Source organism: Mytilus edulis, chromosome 14 (genome assembly GCF_963676685.1).
Source record: "Mytilus edulis chromosome 14, xbMytEdul2.2, whole genome shotgun sequence".
NCBI classification, from domain to species: Eukaryota; Metazoa; Mollusca; class Bivalvia; order Mytilida; family Mytilidae; genus Mytilus; species Mytilus edulis.
Window position 1 is genome coordinate 4985852 of NC_092357.1, and position 8465 is coordinate 4994316.

An 8465-nucleotide genomic window follows, 5' to 3' on the forward strand; every position below is an offset into this window, starting at 1 on the left:
TGTATATTTTACTCGGTTTGAATGTTTTTAAATATGGCAAATCACCTGTAGCCCTAGATTTCATGCATTTTGTACATATTTAGAGTGCGTTTCAATATATTATATATTTCATAAGCATGTTTAATCTGACATGTAAAAAGGGCGATCAGATCTGTGTCAGTATAACATGTCTTACTGACAGTTTCGTCTACAATTGGAATAAATTCAAATTATGCCCACAGTCTGTAGGTCAGAAACTCATTTTTAAAACTACTTGCAATTTTCTATATTTTATTTATTTAATTGGAATTTTAGAGAATTATTGATTAACCATTTATTTTGTAGGTTATATTTTAGATCAATTTATGTTTAGATGGATGGTTGACACTTCCGGTTTTGACAGCAGTAATGAATTATAACTGATTTAGTAAAGGGACAATACTAACAGGTAAATACTGAAATTAAGTGTCCAAGATGATAAAAGGTAAAATCACAAAAATACTGAGCTACGAAGAAGATTCAAAACGGAAAGTCTATAATCAAATGGCGAAACCAAAAGCTCACATACATCAAACTAAATTGAATGGATGGCAACTGTTATATTCCTAACTTGGTACAGACCCTTTCTTATGTAGAAAATGGCGGATTGAACCTGGTTTTAAAGCTAGCTAAACCTCTCACTTGTATAAAAGTCGCATCAAATTCCATTATATTGACAACGATGTGTGAAATAAACAAACATAATAAACAAAAACTTAACTGAACTTTTTGTTATCAATCCCTGCTTTCAGAACACCGATCCATGATATCCATGGCCATCAGACGATATACTTGTTTACATATGAAACTAAGTTTTCAAATGACATCATGCAAAGTTGACCTTAAATTTTTATTCTGTTAAGTCCTGGTGTTTGGTCATACATTTATAGGGCTGAAAACTTTCCAGCGTATAACTCAATTACAGGGGGAAAAAATGCTCTGGACGCACGATTTTTAAAGTGTTTAATATTTCATAATAAATTATGCATTTTAAGCATGCTGGAGGACGCCAGCTGAAGAACGCCTCAGGGTGCGGGAGTTTCAAGCTACATTGAAGACCCATTGGTGGCCTTCGGCTGTTGTCTGCTCTATGGTCGGGTTGTTGTCGCTTTGACACATTCCCCATTTCCATTCTAAATTTTATTTGTGCACTGAAATTTTAAATTGTTTCATTGCCACAAACCTCTAGCTATACTGGTTGCAGCTACATGATCTGACAGAGTCACAGATAAATAGGATTTCGAAACAGTATACTATAGCAGTTGATTCCCCCAAATTTTGGTAGATTCCTAAAATAAAGAACATAAAATTATACTGTTTAATGAAATATTTCATTGGCGGATCAAGGAGGCCCTTGTGGGGCCCGGGGCCGCTTTTGTAGGAAACATTTGGTTAATTAAATAGGGTTTCACTGAAGCTCGACTGGAGAGGGCCCTACCTAATGTCAGTCTGGACCCCCCCCCCCCCCCCCCAACCCCCCTTTATGAGAGGTTCTGGATCCGTGGAAGATTAAAATGTCAGCAAAAGAAAGAAAGTCACACGAGTGTGTAGATGGGGAATACAGCATAGAGAATAATCGACCAAAAATATATTTAGAAAAGAGAAAAATTGAAGAAAATCAAAAATAAAGAATGACGAGGTGCTAAAATATAAAGACTATTGAAAAATGGTCTAAATATATTTTAGAGAATACGAAATTAAGTAGTGACAGAGAAAGAAGGTCACAAGAGGGTGTGGATGGGGAATAGTAGTGACAGAGAAAGAAGGTCACAAGAGGGTGTGGATGGGGAATAGCAGTGACAGAGAAAGAAGGTCACAAGAGGGTGTGGATGGGGAATAGCAGTGACAGAGAAAGAAGGTCACAAGAGGGTGTGGAGGGGGAATACAGAATAGAGATCAATTGGCATTAAGAAAAGAAAAACACGAACTAAAAAAATTAAAGAAAGAGATTGATTCAGTGCTAAAATATAAAGAATATACTGAAATTATCCATACATTGAAAGAATACATAATTAAGGACCCTAAATCCAGACCCTCGCTGACAGAGACAAGAAAGAGAACCTTTACCATATTAAGTTGTACAAATCATATTAAATTCACCATGCAACAGGTGACTTCTTTTAAAAAGTAAAGAATTTCAACGTTTGAACTATAAATTCGAACATTCTTTACTAATTGGATTAAAATTTTACCTTTAAGACGAAAATTGCCTCATTTAAACCAGACAGCTGCATATTCTGCACTCTTTATAGATGTAGAAACATAAAGTTAAACACAAAATCTGTTTGATAGAAAAGTGCACCGAATTCCGTAAATTGTAACAAATGTAGGTGCAATATAAAGGACTCGCTTTCTTTCTTCGAAAAATCGTACAGTACCCATGCTTTTGATCATGGAACATACTCAAATGTTGGTGCCATGCTAAGGATTAAGGGTTATAAATATATTCAGAGTGATTGAAATTTTCCGTTTTTCTTCTAAACTTGAAATTTGGAAATAAAATGTGTACGGTTGCCTATTCTAGTTGTTATCTTCTGAATCATCTCATCCTTGGTGGTGAGTTGTCAAATTGACAAATCATTATGCCACATCTTCTTATTTTCATATTGATCTTTTAAGTTCGGATAAAGTCAGTGATCATTCATCGTTCTAGATATTGTTTGTCTCTTGAGGCTTTATTCTTGTTATACATGTGCATGTATCTTCTATAGGAGACACAACTCGGCCATTTATTGGTTAATAAAATAATTTTAAAAAAATCATGCCGGGTACGAAACAACATATACATGTACTGTCGGAAAGGGCGGGGGGGGGGGGGGGGGGGGGAGGGGGGGGGGGTTAGTGTGAAAAGTGTACATTGCATTTTTTTCTTCAGACAGCTTCTTTATAATTCATGCATAAAATAGTAATTAGGGAGATGACATACCACGAGACAAGAATTCAGGCATGAATTGTAAGGTTATAAGTAGTGATTATTTGGTCCAGTTTGAAAAGGTCAAATATTAGTATGTCTGAACCTGTCAAAAGGAATTACAGACCCCCTTAGCAGATATTTATCCATATTTTGAGTAAGAGCCGATAGATTTTCTTTCATTTTGACATTATTTGTCCCAAACTTATATACTACGCTGTAAAACAAATGTTTTCGATTTGCTTTTTTTTTGTCTGAAGGGGTATACACTACGAAATAACTCGTCTCGGGCTATACGCTAACTGATTATTGGTCAATCAACACTATATCAAGTTCGGTGGTGGTCATTTAACACGTTTAAAATCAGTTGTAAAATTTTTAAATAAACTGACGCCATTATTTTTGAACAAGTGGTTAGATGAGATTAAGATAAAGATCACTTTCTGTAATACGATAATGACCATGTTATATAGGCTGACGAGCCATGGCCTCAAATTATAGCATTTTCTCGTGTTGACTTTACCCTGACCGTAATGAGGAATGTCTTCCTGCGTTTTTATTGTTATTGTTGAACGACCATTTAAATTTAGAAAAATGGGGGGTATGTTTTATTCGCCTAAAATATAATCAATTTTTCTGACCCCCAATTTAACGAAAACAAAATATTTCTGATTTAGATTTTCCTCATACCTTATAGTGTCAAATTTTGAATAAATAACTAAATTTGATTGATAGCGTCAAAGAAAAACAATGTTGCGCTTTGGATGAAAAAAAAAATCGACTCAGTCAATAAACATTACCTTGTTCTAATTTTGAAGTTAAATATTGGAAACAGTCGATATGTTCAACTACTCCATTTATTAAAAAGTTCCGGTGGTCAATTAGGAGAGAGGATTAAACAATCGTACATGTTATTGTTTGCATAAAACATGTATTACTTTTATATATTGTGACTTGGATGAAGAGCTGTCTCATTGGCACTCATACCACATCTTCTTATATCTAAAGCTTCTGTGAACAACATTTATTACAACATAATACGACAACTCTTTAGAAAAGGTAGACATAGTGCAGCTACTATTTAGATTTTTCTGCTTTGTTAATTAAGGATGAAAATTAAAAATACTAAGAGTTTTATAGTCGATAATACGATATTGTTTTTCTCATTTTTGAAGGCCGTAAAGTTGCCTGTAAATATTTACATTATTTCATATAATCTATGTGAACTTTGGTGGCTAGTTGTCTCATTGGCAATCGTACCACATCTCCTTTTTTATACTACGGATGTTCGGAAGTCGTACCACATCTCCTTTTTTATACTCAGGATGTACGGAAGCAGAGAAACACGCCTCGATCAGCTTTTTATTATACTGGACTCTAAATTGCTTCATTCCGGGTAAATTTTCGTGGATGCTTTTTTTTTTAAATAAAAATGATACATTTAATTTTAAAATGTAAAATTACTCAAAATCTTTAGATTTCACTTGTGTATGCATAGCAATTTACTAAAATTACCAATGGACCGCAATGATTAAGAGAAAAGTTTCTTAAATCAGATTTCGATCAGTCACCAAGTTCAACGTTTAATTTAAACCTTATTTTTCCAATCTTCATTTATGAACAAAAAGCGAGTTAGATAACCAAGACAGGATAATGTGATTTAAGGACAATAATTTTTGGATTTATTTTGTCAAACAGTTTGTTCTTTCATTAATTTCTAGCCAAATAGACTGTGGTACAACGTTGTCGCGCCAGGCATCCTCAATCACAATATCCTGACGTATGCCGTCATTTTTGTGGCCTTTTAACTTTTTGAAACTGCAAAATTTGTAATCTCATATTAATTCGGTTATAAAAGATGAAAATTTCATACATGAAGTATCATAAAGGCGGCTTATGCTAATCAAAACAGTATAAAACCTGGTCCGCTGTCCCGCAGAGAGTATAAAAAATTGTCGTAAAAAAGGTAAATACAAACAGCCAAAATATTATTAATATTTTATATGGTGGTTTGTTGTATTATATGTATAATACCCTATTATCTCTACTATCTAATCTATACTTTAGTAACCGGAGAGGCGAAAAATGAAGAAAGTTTTTACACTTCGATAAGTTATTACAACAGGGACCACCGAATTTGAAATATTATCGTGTTTAAATTCAACAAAAACAGTTTATATCAAGTGATTTCAATCAAATCGTATTTGTTGCCGGTTATAAAACTTTCAAAATTGTTAATGTTTAAAGAAAAATGGTGTCCCCCAAATGAGAATTTTATTTGATAGGTAATATCTCAACATGTTCTAGACGAATGGCGATAATTTTTTCATGAGGGGATTAAAAAAGATCCGACATCTTCCCCAAAAAGGAAATTTAAAAAAAAAAATGGGTGCACTGTTTTAATTTTATTTATGGCTATCCTTGGACTATTATACTAAACTGTTAGTATAATAGTCCCAGAGCTATATCATCTATAAAAATGCGTGTATGAATCTAAAAAGATAGAGCTTTTGTGGGAGAATTGTTTCTCTCGTTTGTAAGCCAAAATAATCGAAGAACACACACTTGGCCAACGTATTAATTAATGTTTTTTTAGATGGAACTATTTTCTAAAGTAGTGGTGCGTAAAGTTTTATTAGTTGTATTTTTTTCCCTTATGTTTTGGGATCAAACAAATAACTGCAAGAATATTTCGAATTTGTACATTTGGGATCTTCACATACATTTATTCCTCATGCAATTGCGAAAAGAATTTTTCCGATATTTCTCTAAGTATCTACCTAACGTAAAAATAGGATTCATCACACTACTGAGTCGCCCGCTCATTTAGTTGGAAATTCGCTCGCGTTTGTGTAACAGTCGCTTTTAAAACACATGTACGCAACTTTCGCATTTTTAACACATCAAATATATTCCAAATCATTGTTAATTTTACAAATGATATCAAAATACCTGAAAATAATAAAATAAATAAACAAATAATATTGCCAAGTTACGTCTATCAGAGGCAAGCTTTAATTCAAACACAGATTATTATTAACTATCACAATGTTAAACAATAATAAGCGATACCCATGCAGACATTTTAATCAGATACTAAAGTTTTGTTTATGATGCTGTAAAGTTATGTTTAATTAAACAATCAATTTATATCATTAAAATAACGAAACTATTGCGACTTTATCTATTGTAGACGGCAGAATTGTAAGTGTCATAATCATATACGTCCATAAACGTTAGGAAATATCCAAAGTGGTGATAAGATATATCTTAGTGGTTTGTGTTAGTTTATATCATTTCTGAATATTTAATAGTACAATGGTATGCTTATATATACGACATTGAGTTTTGAGTTTGCCTTTTCCAACTGTTTTACCCTTGGTTATATATATCCCAATGAATTTAACTTCATACTAGCCTTATAGTAGTACATGGTAGTAATACTCCCATGTTTTCACCTTGTTTTTATTTAACAATGATGTTTATTTTATGTTATTGTTTTCCCTTTTCCCTTGTTTTTATTTAACAATGATGTTTATTTTATGTTATTGTTTTCCCTTTTCCCTTGTTTTTCTTTAACAATGATATTTATTTTATGTTATTGTTTCCCTTTCCCCTTGTTTTTCTTTAACAATGATATTTATTTTATGTTATTGTTTTCCCTTTTCCCTTGTTTTTATTTAACAATGATGTTTATTTTGTGTTATTTTTTTACCTTTTCCCTTGTTTTTATTTAACAATGATATTCATTTTATGTTACTATTAGAGATCCGTTTGCGCCAAAAATGCGTCCTTTTGCGCCACAACTTTTTTTCTCAAATGCTACGTTTGCGCCACATGTTTTAAAATTAGATGGTTTCATTTGCGCCAAAAATAAAACATACGATTGCGCCAGTTAAAAGAAAATTACTTCCTTACTCATTTATTCGGACTTGGAACCGGCAGTGTAACACGGCACATGTTTCCTTTTCTGAAACATATGTTTTTATTACTGCTGCTGCATGGGTACTTCCCAATTTAATGTATGTAGTAGCTTTTAACTTCTTTTTATTGTCCAAAAACACAAACATTGAAGGATGAAATCCATAAAATAGTTAATAATAGTTCATAATAATAATAAAGCCCATACGCATGGTGGGAACAAAGCTCTGTGTCATCAACATTTGTGGCTAAAACATAAAGAGCAAAAACTTCTATTTTCTATATTGGCATATCTTTGTTGAGCAAAGCAATAAGTTTTATTCTCTCTCTGTACATTGACTGTCTAATGCTGCTTAATTCTCTTCAGAAACTCGTCTTTATGGTGAAATATCTCCTAACATGTGATACCTTTTGGGGCAAAAATAAGAATACATATATAGTAATCATTAATATTTATGATAGATATATGTACAGGTAAATAGGCGCAAATGAGTTCCGAATATTGGCGCAATTGATACATTTTGAAAATAAAATTTGGCGCAAATGATACCCCTGAAAAAACAGTAATTGGCGCAAAAGGACTGCTGCCAGTCTTTCTCTCCCGTTTCTTTGGTTGTATTTCCCGCGATACTTATTTTATGTTAGTGTTTCTCTCCTGTTTTTCATCGGTTTTATATTTGTCAATGATATTTATTTTAGGTTAGACTTTCTCTCCTATATTTTTATTATCTCTTTTACAAAATGACAAGATTTTTAATGATTTTCATTTATGAGAGGGGATAACTGAATCAAAGCAGTTCAATGAGAGACGAATATAAAAACAAATTGTGGTAAGATTGCCAATAAGACAACTCTTCACAAGTGACCAAAAGCATACTAGAGATACGTGAGTGTTTATACCCCAGTCTCCAGGGTATGGGGAGGGTTGAGCACCCAGAAGGCTACTAACTATGCTAAAATTTAATTCCGTTTCATTCAAGTCTACATCATCTGGTTGATTATGTTTTACAAGTTGTCTCATTGGCAATCATAGCCAATCTTCTTATAATAAGACCCCAAAAAAACTGCCCAAATCTACAAACACAACTTACATTTAAAATACATATTTTGAACTCATAATATATATATACTATCAATGTAGGTCAGAATGGTATCAATGTAGGTCAGAATGGTATCAATATAGGTCAGACTTTGTATTTTATTCTGTTTATGTTATCAGGTGTACGGTACAATCATATTGACTAATTGATGTATCTGTCATGTCATGTAATCGTAATCCTCAATTAAGTCTTAATTAGGGAGATAAAATATTGTATTGTATTGCCCATAAACAAGATTTACCTTTAAGATTCTACTAACCAGTATTTATACATAATTTTATCACAAAGATATATACATATATAATAACGTAATTGCTTATATCTACGTCATAATATTTTGGTGTCTGGTAGATAGTTGTCCTATTGGCAATAATACCAGTTTTGCAGAATTTACCTTTATGATTTTACAAACATATATACTTATAATAACCTAATTACCTACATCTACGTCATAAGGTACCTTGTAGATATTTGTCTTATTGGCAATCATACCACAATGACATCTGTATGCCTTT